Consider the following 27066-nt stretch of genomic DNA (forward strand, 5'->3'; position numbering starts at 1 on the left):
GCTTTTACAGGCCGGGATGACTCTGGGACGGAGGTCTCCGCAGCTGATGATGGGAATGCCGCAGACCCAGAAGGTAAGCTGCGGTGGGGTGGGGGGAATTGGGAGGGCCTGTGTGTCCTCGTCCCGTCGCGGACAGACTGGGACAGCCTTCGGAAAGGGGGGGGTTCAGGTCGTAGGGGAGGACCGTGCAGTGGCAGGGGACAGCTCGGTGCCTGGCATGTCTCCTTCTCTAGGAGCAGGTTTGGGGTGCCGGTGAGCCGGCTGGCTCCATCGCCGGAGCACGCTGGGGACGCAAAATAACACAGACCTCGAGTGCCGGCCACGCTGCGGCAAAGAGGGCTGGTGTGCGTGATCAGGGGAGAGAAGCCCCTAAAGAAGAAATCCCGTAGGAGCCGCCAACTTGAGCAACGCGCTCTGCAGCAAAGGGCTTTTTAGGAAGGTGAAGCTGATCGCTGCGTGGGTGCGATGGTTTCGGTCCCTCCTGTTAGCTCTTCTTGGAGGGAGAAGGACCCTCGTGGGGTGCACCGGAGCTGGGCTCCTTTGGCAGGGCATCGGGCGTCGGCAGCAGGCGCCCAGCCAGCGGGTCGCGTCTCTGCAAAGGCAGCGCTGGCCTTGGGTGCCAGCCTCCCCGCCCTGCCATTGGGAAGCGGGCACCTGCTTCCCCCGGGCATCCCTGCCGTCAGCTGCAGCTGCCGGCACGGGGACCGTCCCCGCGCCCGGGGCCGCCTCCCTCCCCTCCCAGCCCCTCGCAGCTGCAGGCGAAGGGTCTCCGTGCACGCAGCATCTCGGGGCGCGCAGCGCTACCGGTGCCAACTGCCAGCCGGGCAGGGGGAGGCTGCCGCCGCGCCGGCGGGGAATTTGGAGAGGTTTCCAGACCTGTCCCCCGTGAGAGCTGTTTGTGCAAAGCCATCTGCCTGCCCCGGGGTACTGAGCTGGGGTCTGGCACGGCCATGGCGGAACTGGAAAGACACAGCGATGGGCGACGTCCCTCTTCCCTTAATATTAAACCCACGTCCTGCCCGCGGCCGCCTGCGCTGCTCGGCTCCTTACAAAAGGATGAAAAGATGGGCAGCCTCGCGCTCTCCGGACGAGCCAGCAGCTGCAGAAGCGTCGGTGGTCAGTGCCGGGAGCGCAGGGGCTGCGTGACCAAGCACCCCATTTATCACCCCCCCCGCACACCCGGCAGCCGCGGCTCCTTATCTCTCTTCCCAGCAACGGCGTGGTCCGTGCTAAAGGCTGGAGCAGAAGAACTTGGTCTCTGCGTCATCTCCGCAGCCCTCTCCTGAGCCGGTGGGTCCTGCTCTGCCCGTCGGGCAGCACTCTGGCTCGCCGGGTGCTGGTGCCTGCCTTGCTGTGCCTGGGTGCTGGGGTGTTTTCGGATGCTGCGCGGGGAAATGCTGCTCACGGCTCCTTCAGTGAGGGGCTGCTGGGGGCTTTCTCAGCCGTGGCTTTATAAAGTCGAACAGATGTGGTTTTGAAAACTTCGGCTCTGAGGCATTGCTCTCTTTTTAAATGGTTTCAGTGGAAATTTGCACTTCAGTGGATGCGTGGAAAAATGGTGTTTTCAAAGTGCAAATGAAATGAAAACCAGCCTACCCTCTCCTCCCCCTCCCTCCCCCAGTGAAACGTTATTTGGAAAGTGGGGCCTCTGTTTTGAAATATCTGAAGCACAGAGCCGTCCTTCTTTTTACTTCCTCCGCTTTGCTGTTCCTTTCTTTGCTTCTATTTCCCTTATTTTCTTCATGTCTCGACCCCATCCCCAGCCAGCTTCCAGCTCCCTTTGTCGCCCATAGCGTGCAGGGTGTCGCGAGAGGTCTGCCGAAGTCCCTGTTTCTTCCACTTTTTTTTTTTTTTTGGTAAAACGTGCTCAGAACTGAAACTCGTTATAGAAACTTCGTACTTTTTACATAAAAAAATCAGTCTTTATAATTTATGCCCGCTTCCCTGGGGCCGTGCCCGTGAGCCGGCCGCCTCGGGTCCTGCCCGTGCCTGGGAAGGAAGGTGGATGGCTTCCCAGGAGCTGCTGGTTTACCGGCGGCCGGGGAGCCCGTTTGCGCTGGCAGCTTGCTAAAACCCTCGCATCCCGCTGCACGTCCTTCCCTCTCTGGCTGGGGAGACGACGCCGTGTGCTGCCGTCCCCTGCCCGCGAGGCGGACGCAACACAGAGGGGCCGTGCTGCGCGAGCTTGCGCGCGCCTCGGCTTGGACCCGGGGTCCTGAGCATCGTGCCTGAGAAACCCTTCTGAGGCGGAGGTCGTCCCCTTTGCCGGGGAAAGTCTGCGCGTGGGAATAGCTGGTACCGGTGCCTAGCTCTTCCTCCGGCTCACCCCTGCGCGGCCGTGCGAGGTGAGACCTACAAGGAGGGACGCAGCGGGGCGACGGAGGCTGCGGTGGGCGATGCAGCGTCGGCGCTTTCACCGCCGTCTAGACAGAGAGGTGCGAAGGGCACGCCGGCTGCCGGCTGCGCGTCGCGGAGCCCGGCTGGTGGAGCTGAGATCGGAGGGATGCTGCCGGGCGCGGGGGAGGACGGACCCGGCGCTGCGGATCGGTGGCGATGAGACGCTGCGTCTGGGCATTGTACGAGGAGCTGCTCACGTGGTTTCGGTCGAGCCAAAATATTCTTTCAGAAAGAGAACGGACCAGATGTCTTATTATTGCTGCTCACAATGCTGTCCTCCGAGCACAACGATCCATCAGGGGGCTCGGCACAGCCCTACAGAAAAGTGCCTGACACGTTTTTACAGCAGGGCCAGGTTCTCACCACTTGTGTGCATTTGTACCCCTTGACAAATAGCTGTTTGACTTCGGTTTTGTTCAAAGTCGCGGTGGTGTCAAGCACAGGGCTCCTATTCAAGTGCCCACCAACGGTGGTCCACAACTCGCTGTTTCCTCTTCTTTTCTTGCTTTGTTTCCCCGTGACAGTCGCTCGGGAATTTTTTCTTTTTTTTTTATCTCGTAGGGTTTTTGAAAGACAATTTTAAAGGATTTATCCACAGCAAAACAGTGCCTCTAATAAGGACTGTAAAACCAGCTTGGGAGTATATGGTGGGAGGAATTCCCATTTGCATTGATGTTGCTGACATGACGCTTAATTGTTTTGTTTTGTTTTTAATTTTTCCAACAAGTTGATTTATAGAATTGGCTGGCACAGCCTTGCATCCGTTGAGAAATGCAGCTCTTTCTACAATGGACCAGCTCGTCCTTAATGAATGGTTCCTCTTAAAGCTGGGAGATGCGCTCCTAACTGCTCTGAGCACCTTGGGCATGGAGGAGAATTAGTAGCAGGTTATGAACGGCAGTGTTTGTCCTGCTGTATAAACCTGTACGGGTAAGGCGTCGATTTTAAACTGCTTTCTAAGTTATGTGCGTCCCCAAAGTTGCCTATAGAGAATGGGCCCCGGATGTGTCATGGGCTGTACAAACACGTGGTGCAAGGATGTCCCAGCTGGCAGCGTGAGCTCCCAGGGTGCTGGTAGAACCCGTGCAGGTCAGCCCATGCAAGCCCGGCTGCACGGTGCCAATGTGACGTTTCTGTCTAGGTCTCCCGGTTATTAAAAGTTTGGTTTTATAAATGAGGAGTCCTTTGTATTCTCCAGACTGGGGCTTTCTGCCGTACTTCTCTAGCTGAAGTTCCCCTTTGACTTCAGTGAGTATTTTGTGTGCTCGGAGAGCGTTTTCCATCACTTGAGCCTGAAAGGGAAGAGGATTTATGGAACGGGGAGTGCGAGGCACCAACTCAGCAAATACCAAAGCGTGTATGTAAGCGTTTGCAGGTCGGAGATGTAAGGACGCAAGTGGTCTTGATGTTCTTAAGCCACTCTATTGCTGGGTCCAAAGGCTGAGCTAAGAACGTGCGACACAGTTTGCATATTGACATTTTCAGATGTCTTGTCTAAGGAGAGCTTTCTCTCTGCCGTGATCTTGCATCTCCTTCCAATCACTCTCAGTCGCAGCCTGTTTAATAGACTTACAGCTGCTCAGCACCCTCAGCAGACGCTGAATGTCATGTTGTCGGTGCGGTAGATTCATTATCTTCTTACGATCTTAGTCTCCAGTCTCTTAAATTTTGGCAAGTGCATTATGACGTATCTGACCTATCGTCGTTTCTCCCTCCTTCTGACCTGTTGATGTCCCCCAGCTATGGGTCATCGTTATGGAGGTCTTTGGTGGCCTTTCCTATGCTCTTACACTGTCTCTAGAGATTAGCTTTCACTCTAGCCTTCAAAGTCATCTCTCGGCGCATTGCAAGCTTCTTTCTAGCCAGGTAAAGCCTGGGGGGATCTTGGGGCACGTAATGGGAGCATCTCGACTGGCAATTGTAAAGTCCGGGTCTGTAATTACTTTTTCTATAAAACTCTCAACCTCAAGGTGAGCCTTTATCCATCTATTAATTAGCACAGGGAAGGGACGCTCTTGTCTAGAGGCAGAAGACAAAAATGAGAGCAGGGAGGAAAGAGAATTGGCTCCTTTGTTTGAATGATAAATATTGTTCCCGTCGTGCCTTAAATAAAATGAGAGTTTGGCTAAAACCACTGAGGTTTTAACTCTCGGAAACACAGACTTAAAAAGGATTGGAGAAAATGGTCCTGGAATAGGCACCAGAGACCCCATCCAGCAGATTCCTCTCATTCCAAGGCAAGCTCAGCGATACCTGTGTGATTCTTGGTAAACGCTTGTTTAGCCTGTTTCTGGGACTGTTGAAATGTTCTTTTCTGCAAACGCAAGGCTCAGGAGCACAGAGAATCACTTGGGTTCTCGCGTTAACCCCCATGAGCTGTGGCTTTGGGAAAAGAACCAAATATCACAAGAGCTGTTAACACTTTATTATTTGCATTTTTTTTTTTTTTTAAATAATTGCAACTTGGAAGCAGTTTAAAAATCCTTCTGTGGAAGGCTCTGTCAGAGAATAGATTTTTTTCACAAATCCGCATGCGGAATTGATTATACAGTCCTATGTACTGGAGCCCTCCGTGGAAAGAGAACTTGATGTACCTCCATATAAATCTACGGGCAGTAGGACTTGTTCTGCCAGATTCAAAGGAAGGAGAAGAGTCCCCGAGGGCTGAGAGTAATATCTAACAAAAGCAGATAGTGTCTGACAAATGTTATTAATAGTGAGGATTCAAAGGCTGCTGCGCTGGAGAGCGTGGCTGTATGTCCCTACATTAGTTGGTAAGGATACCTGCGTGAGGACCATGCAGCTTTGCCAAAGACGACATGCGGCTTAAAGAAAAGTTGAAGTAGATAGTTAAAGTGTTTGTTGGTTGATCGGACTAACTAAAAAAAAAAAACCCTAATAATCCAAAGCTATTTCAGTTGACCCTACCGAAGGCTTTTGGGGGAATCCTGGGAAAAAAGTTAAAAATGCTTTTGATCCAATATCTTTCATTTGCCCTGAAGTGAAGAACTACGTTTTTTAAGATTAACATTTAAACAAAAGCCAAAACCACAACAGGTTTTTTTTCTATAGGTAGAAAGTAGCCGCTATCTGTATTTTGTGTGACTATAATCTATTGGGGTTGTAGGCTAACAGCAGCTCGTAGGACCGCCGCCTCTACAAGTGATGGCAAGCTGACTTTTCACCTTCCGATCTGGGCTGATGGCTACCTTTTGAAGACCCTCGTGGCCATTAAGGGAATGCACTGTGATTACATTTCCGAGCCTCCGATACTCACATACCCCACTAGAAAGCTAATGGGAGAGAGCAGTGTTGTAATACTGGGAACCACTTTGGAGACATTTAAGTGTAGGCGCGTGAAGACGTGATTTGTGTTCGCCACTGAGCCTTGACATTTCTTCCGGGAGATCGCAGCATGCTTGTGTGTCTTGGCTCCGCAGGTTACAGGGACGTCGAGCGATAGCTGAGCTATCGTGGGTGGTTCTGAGTTGTGGGGTTCCTCGAGGCAGGCAGTTTCCCCGATGGGTGTGATATTTTTGTTTTTAGTTTTTGTTCGTTGCACAATTCCTTGGCATAACGCCTTTCACCTTGTCTCCAAATGATTGTTTTTTCCTCTGCGTCCCACTCGGTGACTCAGGTCGAAGGCATCTTATTCAGTGCAGTACATTTCTTGGTGGTTTTTCTTTTTTTTTTTTTTTTTTTTTTTTGCTTTTCCAGATGTGTTTGAGCTCTAGGACGAAAACCAGAATGGAGACAAGTGTTATGAGTGGCTTTGGTGCTCAGCTGTAGTTCTCCCAGAAGGTGAAAAGGGACGAGGCTTCGGTGTAGTATGGAGGACCCTCACTTTCCATCCAGTTACAGCTGATGGCTGTACCCCTTTGGAGCTGGGCCAGGCGGCCGGTAACCATTGAGGTGTTTTATTCTCTAGCAGCACTGGCAAGCGTTTCAGATTAAACCATCACCAAAGTTAGTGGCTTCAGTGTAGTCTCTGCAAGACGCAGTGATTCAGCACAGATCCTCTCTAGAGACAGCCTCACGAAATGAAGGTCCGAGGTCCAAAACTGGAAACTGCTCAGGCCTCCCTCCTCATCTCCCAGCTGATGCTGTGAGTATGTCTTCTCAACCTGGTTGATCTTGGAGTCTTTAGGGTGGCTTAAGGTTCTACCTGTGCATTGGTCTCAACAACCTGGAGTCTATCTACTGGGCGATGGGGACAGAGAAGTCAGGTACCTGCATGTCTCAGTTTGAAGGCTTAGCTTCCCCAGTATAAGCTCATGGGACGAGACCTCCGTGTAGATCCAGCTGTGGCTCCGTCCGTTGGCCATGGAGCTGCAGGACATGACGTGCCCTCGCTCTCCCGCTGTAAGGACTTGTATCGAAACACTTGCCCAGGGGAACAGGCAACCTGGGCCACTTGCCTTTTGTTCCCCAGCCTGAAAGATCCCCACCACAACTCCACCTCTGAAACTAGGCTACTGTGCAAAAAAACACGGCAAGACTGATGGGCAAGGAAAGCAACCGCCACCTCCTCCTTCCACCACCTGGAGCACTTGCCTCTCCCTGGGCACTACAAGAGGGCTGCCCGCTGGGTCGTGAGTCACCTTTGGAGAGCCCAGCACCATCCATGTCTCCCTACAAGGAGTGTCCGGGATCAAGCCACACATTTTTCCAGCTTGAGCTCTCCCCAGCCGAAGCAAACCAAACTCTCAAATACTTCTGAACTCTTGAAAGACCCTCAGATACTCTGATGATGAGCCCAGAAATGCTTGGGTTATTAGCTGCTAATAACCGTGGAGGTATGCCAGTGCTGGGAACAGCTCATGCTGTCATCGCAACACGGGGGAAAAAAGGCTGGCTGAGCAGTCGAATGCCTTCACGTAGATGTTTCTGAAGAGCCTAGGCTCCAAATGGGGGCTTTAGCTACAGGGCTCTCGTGTAGCTCCTACTAATTTCGGATCCAGCTCTTGAAATCCTGGCCCATATGCAAGTCAAGCTGGCTTTATTCAGCTTACTCTTTCCTATACAGCAGGCAATGCCTTACTCTGAAGTGGGAAGGAATGTGCCTCTGGTATGCCGAGACTATGGATTTCTGATGATATCTTGTGAAAATGTTTCTGACTGGGGTTCTGACCTCTCGCTTCCTGGGATACGTGTTTCGCTTTGCACTGACTTGCAGTGAAAAATACGTGATGGCAGGTTGAAGAATTGTGCTCTCCACCCGGCTGTCAGGCCAGATGATTTTTCCCCTAGGCAAATCTTTCTTTCTTAATTTTTTTCTCCCCAAGCGAAGGTTTTTAACTGAGTTCCTACTGGTAGAGTTTCCTCCCTTTCGTGTTATGCAAGGACCTGGCAGAGAGGTCAGGACTTGTAATCTGCAGATGGTCTTGTGATCCAAAGCACCATGCAATAAGTTGGAAATGGGCAGGGGGAATTTCTGTGTGTTTCAGAGGGAGCAGCATCCGTTGTGGAAGCACATCTGCTTTTATCTAAACTGAAGTCCATGCAGCCATGTCCCTTTGTATTGGAATTATAATACTAATTAGACCTGACTGGGAATTTCCCAACTTTGATATACAGTGATTTTTGCAGAGTGAAATTTACAGCTGAAAGTGCCTTGAAAGACTGGAGAGGTTTTGCAAAATCATGTCTTTTAAAAAAAAAAACCAACCCACCCCCCCCGCTTTTAGCACACATCTAACCTGGCTTTGCCACGTTCTCCCCTAAGTGACGTGCCCAGGGTCCCACAAGAAGTCTGTGGCAGAGCAAGGAGCAGGAGCGCTGCTTTTCTTTTCCTCGGACCCACATCTGGCATTATGGGATCGCTTGTTCCAGCTGGGAGCGACCTCAGCCAGGGCTTGGCTTCGCCAAAGCAGGGTTAGCGTGTCCTCACCATCAGTGCTTCCACCGCCAGAAATGGACGAGGGGGGAAAATGGAGCTGAGATCACGTAAAGTGATCGTTACAGGAAAAAGAGACTGAAACCACATCCTCCTGTCTGCGACTTTTCAGCTGTCTGTGAGTAACTGGATGACTGCTGGGAATGGCAGGAACCCGACTGTCACCTCTGCTGTTCTCTGTCAAGACAAGGCAGCTCTGAAAGACATTAGAAATCTGTTTTTTTCATCTTATTGCCATAAGAGCTTCTGCGAGTACCTCCTCTGCGCTCTGACTCCTGACTGTCGGCGCGGTGGTTGCCATCTCGCTGCTCACCTGACGTTTCATTACAGTACAGCTTCGTACAGGTGGGAAGAAGCTTCTTTATGTGACACCTCTGTAATGGCCTTAAGAGAACCAAGACATTAAGAAGTCTGAAGGGCTTCTTGGACTGATCAGCATTTCTAGCTCACGTTACCAAACACGCTGTGCCATCTCCACTCATCCGAGGCTAGACAAGGCTTAATGGGCTATGCAAATAGCCAGGTCTTATTTGTATGCTGCAACATATGGGTAGCACCAGACGCTGATTCATGTGCTAAGCTGGTACTGAGGGGTGCTATAAGTTGCGTATTACATCATGGCCATAGTTCTTGCTTGTTACTTAACTGTAAGGAGAGCTTTAGACGTTGCATGCATTTTGATTATAACTGCTACAGACGTTCATAACCTACAAAACTGACCTTTTTGCAACTCTTTGACCTTTAATACATGAATAGCAATGTAATCTTGGCAGCACCTTGCTTTTCTTAGCACTTTGGATGTCATAAAATTACAGAGCATCCCAAGCATCTCAAGAAAATGTATGTCTTAATTTATTCCAGCCTTGGGAATATTTGTAGGCTGTTTTGCTAATCAGCCCTTCAAAGGATGTGCATGAAACCTCATCCCCCCCCCCTCCCACCAGCTCTAAACCTTGGCTTGGTGCAGGATGCTTGTCCAATATTCAACTGTCCTGAGCCTTGAGTTGAATCAATGTTCCTTATCTTTCTGTGGATGATGATAATGACTTTGCAGACCATGTACTCCTAACGTTTCTCACATGAAAAAAAAGTCACTGAAGTCTGGAGAGAGTCTCCTTAATGTTTCTTTTTGTAAGCCCAAATGAATAATGGGCCCTGCGGAGATCATCGCCTGCTGCTGCTTCTCCCAGCTCCAGCCTGTGTGTTCCTTGTCAGTCTTTGGCTTTCCTTCCACTTTCTAGAGCAGTTGTCATGCTGCCCTGAAGGTCCTCGGATCCTGTGTTCTGCCCGACACAGGTTCTCCTTGGAAAGCATTTGTGCAGTGCAAATAGTTTAGCAAATTGCTGCTTAGAGCAAGACCTATGTGGCCATCCTGACGTCTCTGCTGCTCCCAGATAGGAGACGACTCACAGGAGTTGTCTTCTCAGTGGTGCTGTGGGTCACAGGATGAAAAAACCAAGCCAAGACCAACCAACCAAACCAAGCCTGAAGACCTGCTGTTGACTGGGACCCTGGCCAGAGATAAGCCAGTACCAGACTGCACCCCACGCCTTGGCTCAGGCCAGGAGCCATACTGGTACAGGTAGAAGCCTCCCGTCACCCTGCGGTGGGTGAACCTCCGGACAGCGGAAGCTGAAGTACCTCCAAGCTGAATGACTTGATCTTAAGTCAAGCCTTGCGAACTGGGTTCATTCTCCTTAGGCGCTTTCCCCTGCTGCCAGAAAAGCTTTGGGACTCTCTGCCGCTTGACTGGGTCTTGAATTCTTCTCGGTCCTCCCGTCTGTGTGTGAGCCTGACTGGTCACCAAGCACAGGGTGGTTCAGACTTCTTTTTGTCTCAACCTGCAGTCTTGAGGGCTTAAGCAAAGCCTTTCAGGCAAGGTCAACGACAAAGATTTGAGGAAGGATTTTGCTGTGGAGGATCGCACTTGGTTGCTATCTTGATTAAATTAAACTAAGCATTGTGCGTAATGAACTGATGTAAAATTAATGCTCTCAACTTCCCTTAGTGCTTTATTAGGTGTTTCAATTGTTTTACACCCTTTTCTGCATGTTGTCGTAGATTTGCTTAACATCAGGAACTTTGTCTTCCTTTGTACAATAGTCGGTGGTGGGTTTTGACCGGTGGGATCTTGGCACCAGTCTTCTGCTTTGGGAATTGCATCAGACCAGCCCCGTGAATGGGCCAGAAGAAGTTGATGACGTTGCTTTGCCCAGAGGCTGCTGCAGCGGAGAAGGTCTGATCACAGACTTCAACAGGCTTCGGATCAAGTCGACAACAAAGCTGTTCTAAAAAGGCAGCGTCAACATACTGCTATTTCCTGCAAAATCAGCCTAGCTTGGAGCAGGAATCGCAGGATTTCTTGTTCAGAGGGCTCCAATCAGTCCTTCTTCTGGCCTGTTAAGTGGGATCCAGCCCGTAAGCTCTATGATTACAGCAGATGCCAAAGACCGATGTAAGGGCTGAATGACTCCTTTTATTTATTTTAAGCGTTGCTTCAAGTACAAGGTTAGTCAAAGTAGCGCTGGTGGTGGAAGAGCAAAGAACTTATGCCTCTCCACATGAAATGTTACTTCAATTTCCAGCTACTTCCTACTTGGGGAGATATTGTTTGCAGATGGTGCAGTCACAGCGCGGTTGCACGCAGATCCATCATTATCAAGATGGATTTATTACTGCAGAGAAATCTTCCTGCTATCTTGTTTCCCCTCTTCCCTCCCTGAGGTTCACTCTCCCCACCAACGTGTGGAATGGTTCTGCTCAAAATCCATCCAGTGGCAAGATGTAAAAACTCAACATCTATAAACTTGACAGACTGGTTTGCTGTTGTTTGCTTTAAATCCCAGCCTAGGCTTGGCGTGGTGGACAAGAAATGCCTGGTGCATCTCCAGAAATGCCTGGAGATATTTAGTCCTTTTGGGGCCAGATATGGAGAGACTTTTCCTTGCAGGAGAAGCAGTTGCCACGGTAGATAGCAGCCTTGATGCGAGGTGTGTTGGCCTCTGTCACATCAAACCTCTCAGAAGCGATGGAAAAGGAAAAATGCTCAGCATTTCAGAAGGAAGGGAAGTTGAGTTGCTGCCTCTGACTGCTTTGCTCACCTGCTGGCATGAGTTGGTTTATCTGCTTGCCCGAGACCAACTGGTAGAGGACAATACCAGAGGTAACTGAGGAATTTTAAAGAAATAATAAAGGGTATGGGTGTAATGCCACGAGGCAGACCAGAGCCGGCAAGAGCTACCTGGGAATCCTAGGAAAGGCCCCCTCCATCTCCTAGCGTGGCCATGCCTGAACGGGGCCAACGTCTGGCTATGGCTTCCCTTGAGGCCGCCTATGAAGACGCCCATTTTTAGGCTCCCGTCAGCCTGCCCTGAAAGCTGGGACAGGTCCAAAACACCACTCTGTGTTGGACAGGTCCAAAACACCACCCAGTTCAAGCCAGCTGGGACGTGTCTCACAGGTGAGATGAGTTTCTTCCTGGCCACTGTAGTGGAGAAAACCCAAAGCATCTGAGAGAGCCATGACTCTGAAAGAGCAATTTTCTCCTTTTCCACCCAAAGCAGAGGTCAGGCAGACAGCAGTTGTGCAGGGTTAGAGCTCCAGGCTGGGTTACGTATCTCAAGCAGGTTATTTCCGAGTCTGCGCAGGTCTCCGTGCCCCGGTTACGCTCACTTACATTTCCAAACTTTCTTGGCTAGCAGCAGTTATTTTTGAAACAGCATCCACGGAAATTATGGTCTTGCTTCAGTGCACGCACTTGCACGATAGCTGGCTATGGCTGTAGTTTATCCGTAGCTCTTTAAATCTAGTGGCCTGCATTTCAGTACGTTTCATTTATTAAAATTAGGTGAAACGTAACTCTTTCCATAAACGATCACTTTTTTTCTTAAGACCTGCTCAGTGATTTTGTCTTTTTCTTTAAGTCAATATTTCAATTAACTGTTTTTGTTTTTTTTTTTTTTTTTTTTTTTAAAAAGGAATATGTACTAGTTATTTATGTGTGTACAGACCATATTTGTATGGGTTTGGTGCTGATCGGCTGCATGTGTGTTTACAATAGCCCGTGTGTTATCCCAGCCGGCAGCCTAAAAACACTTCCAAATTATTCCACATCAGAAGCAAAGAGGGTTTGGATAGACTCCTAGGGGAAAGTCTTGAAGTGGTGCCCAAACCTCAGTCCCAGTGCTGTAAGTCAGGCACGTGGCTGATATTTTATCCACCCCAACTTGGACTTTCGCAAGCTGTTTTGTTTGTGGAGGAAACGGCAACTTGGGAGCAATTTTCATCAGTGATTTCTTGGAGATGGGCTTCCTCCTTTCCTTTGTCCTCTTTTCCTCTCTTGACACACGTGCTTGCACTCTGCCCACGTTTCCTAAGAAATGAGGGAAAATATGCGCACGTAAGCACAACGGCTAGGCTGTACTAAAACCCCTCGGTGGGTAGGGACTGACCTGGTTACAAACTTGTGCCTTTGGAGCGATGCTGGTTTTATGCATAAAACACTTGAACGACTGTAGGCGGATGTGCGCTAGGGATTTCAAGTTCAGCTCTGTCACGAAGGTTGGGCGATTGCTGCTAACTTCAAAGTGGGCTGGGAAGTTCAGACCTAAACGGTGCTGTAACAAAACGCTGGAAATGCTCCAGTAAATGCTCCAGACTTTGTCCTCGTAAGTGTCATGAAGGTAACGATCAAAGCTTTTAGACTGCAGCTTCTGTGAAGGAGAAATAGGAGGAGAACTGCTGCTCCTCGGGGTCCTCGGCTCTCGGGCAGCTCTGTTGCGGGGCTGCCCCGGGACCGAGCATTGCAGCTCTGAACTTCACAGGCAGTGCCCTAGGACGTGGTGTCCCAAGTCAAGTGTCTCCCAGCCAAGCTGAGCCCCGCAGCTTGGAGAAGCAGCTGCCCTTTGGAGCAGACAGCCCACCCTGAACTCCCATGAACGACCCAAAATCCGCAGTGGTCGTTGGGGAGAACGTGAGTCATCAGTTTCGTAGCTGTGTCTCGGGTCAGCAGTGGCCAAGGATGTCAGAGAGGACAATCCTACATCATTTGGGCATCAAACATCAAAAAAAAGCAGTGTCGTGTTGTCTCAAAAATGATCCCCTACGGTGTGATTTCAGGTCTTGAAATACCAGAGTTCTTTGCTTTTTAGCTGGACTAAAGATGACGTTGTTTTCCAAAAATGTTGGCATTATCGTGGCTTGGAAACTCAATACCTGAGCCAGCTCTGGTCTTGGACCTTCAGTTACTCATATAATAGCCCACTTCACTGCTGGAGTAAAGATCACTTTTTAAAATGTAATTTAAAACCGGCACACGCATTGATTTAGGAATGCAAACTGATTTTATTACTATCCCATCTCAAAACCTTTTCCTCCACTGTCTGCAATTCTGAATTGCAAAATGTATTACAGAAACGCATCTGTCATACTTTATAACGCGAGGTAAGACATTCTGTGGTTGTTGTTTGTCTCAAAAAAGATTTAAAAAATCCAGAGCAATGCAAGAGTAAGATATACAGTGTCAAAGCTAGAATCAGGTGCGTAACATTTTGCCCATCTGAGTATTGGCTGAAGGGTTGGGAGGAGGATGTGCTTTGGATGGGACGGACTAAGAGGTGTCTTTCTTACGGAGACCGGCAATTCCTTGAGTTGAACCGCCTTGCAGAGGTCGTGCTCTGAGGCTGAGAGAAAGACCTACGCTTCCTAGGTGGCACAGAAGTTCAGAAGAGCGTGCACCATGCATGCGATCACTAGACTCCAGGATCTGGAGCTTTCAGACTCTTGTCTTTTCCTCTGCAACTTTATAAAAGAAATTCAGGAATCTGGCGACACTGAATGACCTTACAGAGAAAAGCAATAATCGCTCTGGAACTTGGGCCAATCCTTTTCCTCATTAGGGCAATGAAGCTTTTATCGCTCCTGCAGTAATGATGCATTTTTAAAGCATTTCACACCTACTTTAAATCTCAGTAAAGACCATGAAACGTCTTTGGTCGTGGCCACATGGTATCTATTGTTAAGCAGACTGTTAAAATGAATCAACCCAGATTAAGCAGCCAAAATTACCACTTGCTATCGCTCGCCTGAATCTGTTCCCTCAGAGACAGCCTCGTAAAGTGGCTGAATGCTGATTAAACACTTCTCCGCCAAGTGGAGTCCGAAAAATTCTGGCAAGAATTGCCTGTAGAAAGCACGGGAAAAAATGTACGAGACGTAAAAGGCTCGATGCGTCGGTCTCCTTGAATCCAAACTGTCCCCTGCCGCAAACCCCTTTGTTAGCGAGCCTTCCATCTGCCCGGTGAGAGCTTCTGTATGCTGGCCCTGAATTTCCTTGCTCGCTCCCCAAGGGCGATATCTTGCGAGTTCATTATTACCGCTGGCTGTAATTCACACTCCAACACACAGCGCTATTAGCAAAAAAAAGATTAAAAAAACCCCATCGGTAAATGGCTTTGATTTGCGTCAGAGCTCAGACTGGAGGCTTAAACTCTTCCTTGGAGGCAACCGTCCAGGGCAGGACTACGGGAAGGAAGCTCAGCCCACGTGCCTTCAAACGCACGTGTTGGCGGTGGGGGGCAGGAGCAGAAGGGGCAACTTGCTTGTGACCTTTCCCACGGGGCTACTTAAACAGGAGCGTCTGGTCCACCTCCGAAAGGTCTGTTTGACCTCCGGGCAGGCTGGATGCGTGAGTGAAAGGGTGCTGCTTTGTGCCGGCTGAGCACGCGGCTCCACGGCCTCCCAATAAAGCTCGTGGCTTGTGGAAGGCTGAACGGAGAGTAGCTGTCTTGCTTGCTGCAGAACGTGGCTTTGATTTCACCTTCCACCGCTGGGCTGGTTGTTCTTGAGCCAAGGGATATACCAAATTTGGCCAGTCTGCTATGTTACTGCAACTCACTTCCAAAAAGAAAAATCAATGCTTTGTTTGGATTTTCCTTTTCGGCCTCTTTCCTCCTCGCCTTTCCCCTGGTCTTCCCTCTCCCCCTCCCTGAAAGCATGCACATCAGTCTTAAGGGAGCAATCACGCTTGTTCACAACGAAGGAATTTAATCTCCTGGTAACTATAGATGGAAAATCACAATATTGGGAATGTTTTCACTTGAACAGGGGGGCATTCCTGCCAAGACTTGGATTGTCTTGGAAGAAGCAGAGTGCTGTCAGGATCACGGGATGCTGAGCTGGAAAATTTGGGGGCCAGATCCTGTGGCCGGAGGAAGTGGGTGCAATGCCACTGAGTTCAGCGGAGCTCTGGCTTGTGTCAGCTGAGGATGCGGCTCCTGTGGAACCGAGCTGGCAGCCCGAGAAATGCTGCTGGGTGAAGGCTTGCCTCTCAAAACACAGCAGATGATGGCTGAAACCCAGTAATCTGTTTAGTATTGTGTACTGTTCCCCTCCGCCAGCGCTGCGTAGTCTGGCCCTTCAGTCCAAATGACATCTGGTGGCAATAGTTGCTTGTGACTTCTTTGTCGTGTTGTTAAAGGCAAATAACTTTCATGCAGGGCTAAGGGAGGAGCTACCGTCTCAGCTGATGGACGCGTCGTGCAGCCCAAAGCTGAAGAAATAGGGTGAAACACAAAAGCGACCACGGACTGTAGATCTGCGCCTCTTACGAGGCCTGTCATCTTGCAACTCGCAGTCATTTTCTTCCCCCCGCAGCAAAAAAGTCGTGCAGAAGCTGGTCTGAGATGGATGTACAACTGGTGCCCAGCGCGTTGGTCAACGAGATCAGCCCTGGCTTCTCCTGCCCAGGTGGCTGCCGCCGGCTCTGCCCAGCCACAGGGCTTGCAGCCGCTTACCCAGCCGAGGGGACTTGAACGGACCTGATGCTAAAGCCGGGAATAATTCTTCAGTTGCGCTTACGCCGGAGTCATTTATTTTGGTAGGTCATGGTTTTTACTGAAAACAGGCTGTATTGAAACGGGGACCGCAAGCAATCGTGCCGCTGGGGCTGCCGTAGCTGAAGATGTGCAGCTGCAGAGGTTGCTGTGGTTCAGGTTGTGCCCCTCATTTAGCTGAACCGGTGCAATTTGTGTGCTGAGTTGCAGCTGAGCTGAGAATTTATCTGTTGGCCTGGGCTTGTCTCTCGGCTCCGGTGGCCTCTGGGAAGGCAGGAGTGGGTGGAGGGCGTTGCAGATATGCAGCCACCCTCCAGCTCTCCAACAAGCCAGCGGTGCTCGCCTCCAGCCTTTGATTGGAATTCCTTAGCTTTGCAAATGAAGTTGAAAAATCGATTCCGGTGCCTTTTTGGGAGCCATCCCAAATAAAATGGGGCTGACTTGACATGAAGGTGGGAGATGAGTTTCACGTGGGGCTTTGCTTCCTTTCCACCGCTCTGGTATTGCTGTCCTTTCAGTAAAGCTGCTGTGGTTCTGGGGGAAAGGCTTAAAGGAAGAGGGGGAGAAAACAGAAAAAAAAAAAACCAACCAAAAAACCAAAAAAAAACAAAAAAAAAAGATGGAAACTGCTCTTCTCTAGGGTGTCACCTGGTAGAGGAGGACTGAAGAGCCCTGCTCCTGACGGCCGGTACGGACCCTGGCTAAATGGGATCACACAGGGCTCACGGCGACGGCGGGATGCTGTAGGTGGGAGCAGGACGTCTTTCTGAAGACAGGAGGCTTCAGGAGCTTGATAGTCTTTGAGGTATTTTTCATTCCTTTTAACAATTTGCCTGCCCTTTGTTGGCAACAAGCAAGTTGGACCCTGGAGAGAAAAGTATCTCGCTGCTTGGCAAATTCCCTGAGAGCCTGGCCTAGCTTTCTGTCTGAGGCTGTCGGAAGGCTCGCTTCTTCCCTGCCGTCATCTTTTGGCAGGAAAAAGCGGTGGTGGAGCCCTGGGACATGGCACGTTGGCTCCATCGGCGGGGCCATCCGGCAGGTGGAAGCCAGGGCAGCGCTTGGGTCTCTGCCTGCTTTGCATTACCCTCCCCGAACCTCGGGCTCGGTCTCAGCCGTGCAGGGGGGCCGGGGGCTCCCACAGCGTGTACGCCAACCCTGAGGGCTTGCGGAGCAAACTCTGGCAGCCTCTAGGGCTAGCTGGCGTTTCTTAGGGTCACACCAGCCCACCTCAGTGAGCAGTTCTGCCTTGCGTTTGACTTTTTTCCAGGATGCCAGATTTTGGAGGTTGCAAGGAGGCAGAAAATCTGCAAACTTTACTACAGAGGAAAACATTTAACAAAACGTTTTGTTAAATTCCCAAACGGCGCAGGTTCTGTGGTGCTCTGGAAATGCTCCTGGCGTTCCCCGGTGTGAACGAGCGAGGATGGGCTAGCAAACTCCGCGGCACCTGCCAGATGCCGTATTCTCTTCTAACTCCAGATTTTATGAATACAACTTCACTCCAGGCCGAATATCCCAGCAGAGCTATTGCCTTGTTAAATAGAGATGCAACTCATCTGTTCCAGCTCTCTGCGGCTGAGCTTAGGGAATTATTCGGCGGAGGCTCTGGTCTGCAGTCCCACGGCGTGGCAGTGACCTGTAGCGAGGAAAACGGGAGGAATACTGCGGTCGGGTAACTCTCCCCAAAAGAGAAAGAGGTAAGCAGAAATAACAGATCCTTGGTAATAGGTATCCTTATTTTCCAGATAAACACCAATTCTCTCTTTATTTCTTCCAAGCTCTGCCTCAATATCTTATATCCTTTGGAACTCACTTGGCTGGTTGCGTGTCATTACCTCTATTTTATGGCGTTGTTTTTACCTGTTAAAAATAGATTTTTAAAAGCAGGTTTTTCTTTTTCTTTGTCTGCGCTTCGCCTCATAAAAGAGTCCTTGCCAAGTCTTTGAAACCCTGTGTCAATCAGTAGTGTTTTCTACCTATGAAAAGGAGAATAATTTGAATTCAAACGTGACTTCAAAACTTAGAGTTTTGGGGTTTTTCCCCCAGGGTTTGAAATAGGTATAATTTTAAGAGTGTTTCTTATAAGTACTTACGTCAAACTAAGTTGTAACTACAATTATTTTTTTTTTTAACAGAAAGTTGAAATTACTGATAATGAGACTTTTGGACAGCTTCACTTGAGACATTGATGCTTTGGAAGCTGCGAAAAACCTGGGAAACGCTGTCAACCTTTTTTAGCTGCTTAGTTAAAAAATAATCATGATTCTGGGAAGGGGCTTATTTATCCCTAACGCCCTGTATTGCCGCTGGTGATGGAAACCCGTCCCAGGCTGCTGCGTGCTCTTCTCCTGGACCTCCCTCGGTAAAGGACTTGCTTCTGGAAGTGCCGTCGCACGTAACCAGAGCTTGTGGCTCTTATAACTTACTCGGAGCGAGCCAGCCTTGCATTTTCCCTAGCAGGCTAATGCCATGCTAATTTAAAAACTGCACCGCTGAAAGGCAAAGAGGAGGATTAGACCAAACTAGTTCCAGAGCACACGTAGTACATACTAATGTCTTGTTGAAACAGGAGAAGGCTGAAAAAATACTGCCCGTGCTTTAAAGAGAATGCAAGCTTGCTCTCTGAAACCTTGCCTCCTTTTGCCAATCAGATAGGGGGTATTTGGCATCGCTAAAGGAGCCAAGCTAATAGGATTATGGTTTATCACTTCGCAAAATAAAACTGTACCACTGGAAGAATACAGTTTATATAGGAATTGTGCTAAACCCTCAGTATGATCGCTGGGCTCTCCTCCTGAGGTTGTTTAGGGGAAGGCGCCGAGCCTTGCAAATGTTTCCACATAGAGGACTCTGCATCTCCAAGCAAAAAAACCCTGAGCCACTTTACGTCCTGAGTTTCATCTCAGCCAAGCAATGGCATAAGCAAAGTCGGGCTTGGCGAGACACAAAACGTGCACGTTTCAAATCTGGTGTTTCAAATGCAGCACGTCACAGATCTTCTTGTGTTGACCTAGCCGCGTACGCCGCGCCTGCGGCACGACAGAAAACGTGCAGTCCTTCGGATTTTCCCCGAACGCTGCCACCTTATCGCCCGCCGCCAGATGCGGGCAGCAGGGTCTGCAAGCGGAGGAGGAAAACCGCTGCAGCAGCCATCTCTAGGAAGAAAGCCTCTGCGGTCGTCATCTTGACCGGTGCCACGCGTGCCCGTCAAAGAGCTGTAGCGTCCGCTCGTCTTCCTCCATCTCTGTAGCTCTGCGGTCTCCCACCGCTCCGGGCAGCGACCGCCCCGCTGTGCGGCAGCAGCACCGGGACCCCAAAAGGGGTTAAGGGATAGGAAACGCTTTCCTGCTCTGTGCCTGTTTCTGGTGGGGTTTGAGAGTAGTTTTACAGTTGTGTTTCTTTATCTTTGTTCCCTACGAAATCCCCTGCTATGCAGAACAGACGGTGCTGCCGCAGAGAGAGAGATATCACTGGAAAGAAAGAGTATTCACCCAGCGCGGTGGCTGCGAGGTAGTAGAGGGGCTATCTCAGCAGCCCTTACGCTACCAGCTCAGGAGCAGTTCCATTGCGGGAAGAGCAGTTGTCGGCATAACGTGCCTCTGCGGTGGGCTTGACGGGTGCGGATTTAACCCTCTCCGCTCGGTTTCCCCGTTGGTATGCTAAAGGTCTGGCTTACGTGGCCAGGGGATACGGCAGCAAGCTGAACTTAGCCTTTCGCTCCTTTCAACCCTTCCCTCTCCTGTTTTGCTTTTTGCCAGCAGGAAAAGATTTGCAAGAGGGCATCGGGCAAAGGTGGCTTGCTTTAGCCCTGACGCAGGCCATGTAGACGGCTCCTTGGGGCTGACGCCCAGGACCACCAAAGTCAGTGGCATGAGTCCCACCATCACTTAGGGCTTTGCTGGGCGTGCTCCTAGCCGGGTATCGGAGAACACGCAGGCTGTACTTTCTGTGCTAGAAATTCCTGACGTTTGTGGACTTTTGACTTTGTTATTTTTGGAAAACGTTAGCTATGGCTTGGCATCCTGCCTAATCACTCCTCCTGGAGTATCGGTAATTCGCTCTGTTTGGGGAATTCGGAGGCTTCCCCCCTCCTGCGTCCAATTTTTATTTACAGAACCTTGTACCAATCTAAGAGCTAATGGCGGTGCCAGTTTTCCATTAGAAAGCTAATGGTAATCCCCCTTTCTCGCTTTATCCAAACAAACCTGGTGTGCCACATTCCTCCTGTCTGCTCTTACAGTGGAGAAGCAGTCCCAGGAAAGCCTAAGTGTGATGTGAAAAGAAGCAAGATATGAGAGAGGGGAAGAGCTGGAGGTCTCCTGCTTGGGGAAGAGCTGGTACTCTGGGGCAAATATCTGGTGATGTCGGTCCTGCCGCTCCCTTGGGTGGCAATTTTGGGTGCAAATGCCCTAGTGAAGCTCTTGGAAACTCCCTTTGGGGTTCAGGGTCATTTCAAATCAGTTTTGCTTGGGTTTGGGTTTTTTTGTTGGGTTGTTTTTGTAATTTGCAGTGTGCTAAGGCCAAGCTGTGAAGCCCTGGGAGTTAGCTTCCCCTCGGGGACTCTCCTGGTCTCCCCACCCTTAGCTCAGGAGCAGCGTTTAAAATCCCAGAGCTTTAAACACAAACGCGTGTGGATTCTTCCTTTTCGGTTCACAACCTTTAAAGAGGAAATTTAGAAATAATTTTTTCCCCTTTTACAGAGAAAGCAGTGTTTCTCACCCGCCAGTCAAGAACAGAAGACTTCAAGATACAAGTATCAAAGGAGCGTTTTGAATTCAAGGACTCGGTGCTCTGTGCTTGGTGTTTCTCCCCCTCTCCCCTATCCTCACTAGGTCTCAGACAAGGCACTTGGGATTTCTCAGCATCTTCCTGGCTCTCCGTGGCTTATCCGTGGCTCTCCATGGCTTGTCCGAGGCTCTCCGTGGCTTATCCTCGCCAGCCTCACTGCAAAGCACCACTGTCCTGCTCAAGCTCTGCTGGCGCATGAATCGCTGGGGTCTATGAGACGGGAACGGGATTCGAGGTGATTAAATAGTGGCTATCTGCTAAAAGCAAACCTCAGCCGGCGGGAAGCAGATAGGGCCGAAGCATCTTCCCCTCCGACCCGCAGGCGCCTGCATCAGTTGGACCTGCCATCGGCGCAGCCCGCATGCCGAGGGCTGTCGTTCGCCTTGACGTACACCCCTTCCACCTCCCTCCTAACGAACGGGAGGTTGCAGGGTGCCTGTCGGGGCAGGATTTGCCCTTTAGTGTCAATAACTTCTCTAACGGCCTATTTACTCTTTCATCTCCCGGCCGCTACTGCTGATTTATGCAATTTGCGGCGCTGAGCGATGCGGCAGCTGCAGGGAGGAGGAGATGAGAACCAGAAACGCCGCAGGCTTCCTAGGAGACGCCTTCTCCAGTAATAAATCTGGGATGGAGGAAAGCCTGCTCTGATCCTCTGTGCATGCTCTGGTGTGGGAAAGACCCGGGCGATGCTCTCCAAAAGGAGACGTTGCCTCTTTGTTTCTTTCCTCTGCGGCTTTTTGGGATGCTGGAGCCTAACGACTGCGTTGGCTGGAAGATGCCGTTGACTCGGTGATCTCCTAACGCATTCAGCTGTCAGCGGCTCTCACCAAACACCATTCTCCCTCCGTCACGCATGAGCACTTGTATGTGGAGCTCCCCAGGCGCGGGCTGGAGCCCGTGGGGATTACAAAAGGAACGGGGATTACAAAGAAATGTAATATCTGTCAAGCCGGAGACCGTGTGGCTCTGATCAGTGATTAGAGCCACACGGTGCGAGGGGCCGTACAAATTGCTACCGATGGAGATGTTCTTTGCCCTACAGATCTCGTGGTGCTTGGCTGTTAATCTCACCGTGGGGGCCCTGGGTCATTTCTGCCACCGGTGTTGAGTGCAGGAGATGTTTAGCGAGCTATTCCTTGTGTTGCACGAGCGAGGGTGATGGAGAATGGCGGGCAGGATGCTTTTAGGGTTGGTTGCCTTGGTGCCTCCTGATGCTGTGCCTCGTCAAGGTGTGCTCTTGGCACTTGAGGCGCGCCCCGGGTAGATTGACGAGGTGGTGGGATGGAGACCACCTCGCCTTCTCCTCCTACAATATGAAAGGGGATGAGGTGCCTCGCCAGGCGGGCCTTGACAACTCATCTGTTTTCATTATGTAAATGAAACAGGAGGACAGCAATAATGCCCTTTAATGGAGAAACACACTGACAGAGCACAGCAGAACTAATACCAAACAAATCAATTGTCGCTGTGACAATTCCCTTCCCCATTTTGTCTGAAATACCTACCGAGCACTCGCTAAATTTGCTTGCATGCTGAAATAACCGAGTAATGAACCTTTTTTTGCCAGGAAATGCTTTTTTTTTTTCTCTCTAAATTGGAAGGCCTTCTCCCGTTTGTGGCTTTCTCTATCACATTACCAATTTGCTTTCCCAAAGGAATTACAAGCTATCTAGCAAAATCTCTATTTAGGGCAGCAGATAAACAAATGGAACATGCGAGTTATTTGAATTTTCAATGGGTTATAATACGCTGTAGTAAAAAAAAAAAAAAAAAGAAGGTTTTTTTTTGTTTTGTTTTGGTTTGGTTTTTTTTTACAAGCTTCTTTCTGAGGGCACAAGCTGGTTTTTGGCATCTAAGCTTTTAACGTGGAAGGGAAAACCTGCAGCTGTTAGCACAGAGCCTGGCGAAGGGCTTGCTTTCTCTCCTTTCCCGTGTTGCAGGTCTCTCCCCTCCCAGGGCAGGTTTGCTCAGCTCCTCGCCCTGTCTCCTGGTGCTTCCCCACGGCCTTCTCCAATTCTGTCGTACAAATGATGAGATTTTTCTCCGAGTGAAAAAGCGGTTTTATCTAAACGTCAGGCGGAGGTTTCGAGCGCGACCGCTCTGGTGAGGTTCGTGGGGAGGGTTTGCTCTCCTCCGACAAGGAATTGCTGTGGTGTTGGAGAGAAGAGGTTTGGTTTCACCTGAAACCACCCGGTGAATTCTTCTGGATTTGAAGTGTGGGGTCATATAGGGCCCAAGACTGTCCTTAGCAGTTCTGGTAAGGGTCTGGCATGGCATGGTGATCCCAAGGAGACTAGGGTAAAACCTACATCCTAGCCACAAACTTCCTACCTGCATCTGAACCAGGTGGGGCATCCGTATGCGTGTCTACGAATGGGGTGGAGACGGTCAGCATTGTGTCTTCTCCTGCTGTCTGGTGAAAATCAGGAGACGTTCATTGGGACCGGGACTTAACACCTGCCCCTTGCTCAGGATTGCTCAACTCACACGCTTTAGACGTGGCTGCTTGTGGTCTGTCTCCTAGCAAACCTTTCCTGTGCACAAGACGTAGACCTCTATCAGAGCAAGGCTGAAGACCTTGAGAACGTCCCGCAGAGGCGTAGGGCATCCTCCAGGGTACGAAACTCTTCTGCTTGGGCAAAGGAAGGAAAATGCGTCTCCTTGACTCCTGCAAAGGCGGTTTGGAGGTTTGGCAGTGAGTTAATAAAGTGTTAAACTATAGGCGCTCTCTGCTTTTCTTGAGAAAACAGCTGGCACGGCTTCAGTGCATCAGTTGAAGTTCAGAGTGAAGCAACCAAGAGGAGTTATTGCCCTGCTGATTTCTGGTTCCTGCATGCCTGCGGTGTATTAATTTCTGGGATAAAAAGAGAGGTGAATTGAAATGAAGAAAACTGGTGCAATCTCGCCGGAGCCCCGTACCTGGGGAGCCGTGTCCCATCTCTTCATGTGATGCCATGAGGCAGATACGGCTCATCCATCATTCTGAGGCATGCGTCCAAGCCTTCTAATTAGTGAATATAACCGGAGGTTTGGAGCTCAAACTGGTTCTGACCTGTATTTTTTAATTAAGGCATTTTTTAATATAACCCCTGCTTCAGGTCATCTGATAATACTAATCTGGACATAATGCCTAACCTTCTTAACCCGAGATTGTTACTTCTGCACTTTAATGCCAGTCTTAAAGAAACATTGCCCCATAAATTAGACGCCAGGTACTAAACAGGAACAGAACCAGCTGCGAATTCAAATAATCAGACGGACCCTGAAGATCGGCTCCCAGCTGACATTCTTCGGCCTCTCATAAAAGCACAAAACGCTTACGTTCCCCTTGTTAATGCTGCCTCGCTCTCGTTTGGTCTGCTCGCCCGAAGGGTCAAAGGGGGTGTCCCGTCTTCCTCTTGCCAACCCCGTGCCTGATAATGGCTCAAAACGAGCGGGGATAGTATCTCCAGATACTCTTCTTCGGGATCGTTGTTTTCAGCTGGCTGACGGCCACCTATTCCACTTGTGTCTCGGAGAGCAGAGATTTTTGATAAGCATAAGAGCGCTGGGGAGGAGACTCTTGTTCCTATCAGCAGACGGAACAACCGATGAAGTCAAGGGATTAACGAAAGAAAACCAAGCGCTGTGCAATTTTATGAGAGCCTTTTTTATGGGTTTTTACTTATCCTGTATTGTTCCGCGCGTAGCAATATCACGCTGAGAATCACAGGGAGAAATGCTAATTCAGTGTTTTTATATAGGGGAAACAGCATGCTAAGTGCATTCCTTAAGTCAGTCCAGAAACCGCCTCCTGCAAAAATTCATGAGAAGCACATGTAATGCCTTGTCAAGCTTGGCTCTTTTATCTGGGATAGTTAAAATATTTTCACTAGGGGAAGATAGGTTGCTGGGTGGTTTGTTTGTTTGCCTGTTTCTGGATACAGATCTTCCGAAGGTGGGAAAACACCCATCTTCCGTCTGACCGGCGGGAAGGTGCTCTCCAGTGCGGCCCCTGGGCATGGTTTGGGCTGTGAGTTCCTGGGGGAGCCAAGGACAAAATAGATATAGCCACTATTTTTTTCTTGCCTATCAATTCTGGTAGGCTTCTTATGAGTAACCAGCACGGCGTATCAGGCAGAGAAAAGACTTCCTCATCGTCTCAAATACAATAAAAAGAAATTGAGGAGTGGAAAGAACAAACAATTTGACCGTAAGAGCCTCAGAACTCCAAATCGTTCCCACCAGTTCTCCAAAGTACAGTGTTTCAAACATTCATGGTTCAATTTACCACCTATTTGATGGGGGAAGTGTTTACGACACATTCTCTGCATTCCTTTACCAGAAGTGCTGTAAAATTGGACTTCCCCCCCCCCCCCCCCACCCTGCCGAATGTGATGCAGAGAATGACTCGCATCTGGAAAATTTACCTTACAGCTCAGCACTGAGCTCTTCTTACAGCAACTTACCTAAAGGACAAATCAGACGTGACCCCGCGCATTTGCTGCCCTGCAAGCGTGGGCGTGCAGATGTACTCTTGTATGCTTAGGGTTAGTTCGAGTCACGGTAGTAGCAGAACTGGAGAGATGTGGGCTCATGCGGAGGCTCTGTAGGCTCTAATGGGGGAGAACTGGTTAAATCAACGTTAGGTCATGCCGAAGGGCATGTTTGCCCATGGTCATGGTTATCTATACTCAGCGTGGCGAGAGCGGGAAGGAGAAATTTGATGAACCAGTTGATTAGGTTATCTGGAGGCATGGAGAAGGTTGGAAGTGCGGTGATCAGACCAAAACCAAAATGTTTGTAACCTGGGCTCTAAGGACATCCAGGGAAAGATAACAGAAAAGCGCGGTCGGTGGCAGTGCGGTGTGTGGAGGTCCTTGAACTGCTACTTGGAGGTGGAAAGATCTCGGAGGAGGACGTTGTAGGAGGGAGCGGTGCTGCTTCTAGCTCTACGGGGCACTTGGAACATGTCCCTGGATGGTCCTGCACTCCTGGCCTCGCAAATCTGCCGCCTGGATCAGCCACTTGCACGTCACCGAGCTTTGGCTGTAGACATGTCCTCAACCAAGCAGGAGAAGACCCAGCCAGGTACAGTGACGGCAAGCTGAAGTCATAAAATGGGTATTAGATTAACGCTTTGTAAAGATGAGAAAGTTTTAACCATTGGAATAGATGTTCAAAGGATCTGTGCGTTTTTTCTCAGCTTTGTCTCAAGCTTATATCCGTCATGCAGCGGCAGATTCCTCCTCAGCCCTGGGTTATTGGACTTGATGGAGGAATTTCTGGGTGAAAAGCACAGCCCGCTCTAATGCAGGAGGCCAGGCTGGGTGTTTCTAATGATTTCTTCCTGCTTTCAAAGCTTCTGATTAAATCTGTGTCTTTTCCCACAAGTTGGGAGCCGAGCCCAGAGGGTGAAATTCCATACGATTCACCGATTAATTCCACCTTCATTCCTGCAGGCTGCCTGATTGCGAGGTCTTAATTGGCACAGAAAGGGGAATTTCTCCTTTCCCAAATACCTTCTCCTGTCAAGACAGTAGCCCCAGCTTCCCGTCAAACCTTCTACAACACAGCAGTGCTATGACTGCTCTTCCCACCTCGAGTGGAGCTGCTGCCGTCTCTCCTGATGATATACGAGGGTGTCATGACTCGTTATGTCACGTCAGACGATGCGGTGGGATAATGGGAGCTGATCGGATGCGGCAGCAGTCATATTGAAATTGAAGAAAAAAGGTTCTCTGTGCACCAAAGAACACATCTGTTTTGTGGCATAATTCAAATTAACTTGGGGGAATTCACTACCTCTCGGGTGTCTTCCATGGTGACATGCAACATAGAAATGCAGCCTTGGAAAGCTTTTATGAAAGCTCAGCAGCCAGAGCGGTTTTAAATTGCTTTTGCCTTTTTTTTTTTTTTTTTGGTTAAAAAAAAAAACAAAACCCAACATTCTGATGGCAATTTCCTACTCTTGACTGTTTCTACCTAATTTGCGCTTGCACTGATTGCAGTTTTATAAGCAGGAATGCCAGGGCTACGTATCTCTGTACCAAGGGGGGAGATGTTGAGCTTTTCACCTTTCTCCCAGAGGAAACGTGAATCGCCCGTGTTAAGCCTCTCCGCGTAGAGCGATGCTGGGAGACGAGAGAGCAGCCGTGCCTGCTGCTGCCC

The 27066-nt window shown here is 49.8% G+C and overlaps 1 long non-coding RNA gene across 1 annotated transcript; it reads left to right on the forward strand.

Moving 5' to 3' along the window:
- Nucleotides 1-15: 15 nt before the first annotated feature.
- LOC142414361 (uncharacterized) lies at nucleotides 16-27060 on the forward strand. Its single transcript, XR_012777039.1, has 3 exons — nucleotides 16-73; nucleotides 17691-17822; nucleotides 26358-27060. It is a non-coding gene; the product is annotated as an uncharacterized LOC142414361 (long non-coding RNA).
- The last annotated feature ends 6 nt before the right edge of the window (nucleotides 27061-27066 follow it).

The sequence above is a fragment of the Mycteria americana genome, chromosome 9, assembly GCF_035582795.1.
Source record: "Mycteria americana isolate JAX WOST 10 ecotype Jacksonville Zoo and Gardens chromosome 9, USCA_MyAme_1.0, whole genome shotgun sequence".
In the NCBI taxonomy this organism is placed as follows: Eukaryota; Metazoa; Chordata; class Aves; order Ciconiiformes; family Ciconiidae; genus Mycteria; species Mycteria americana.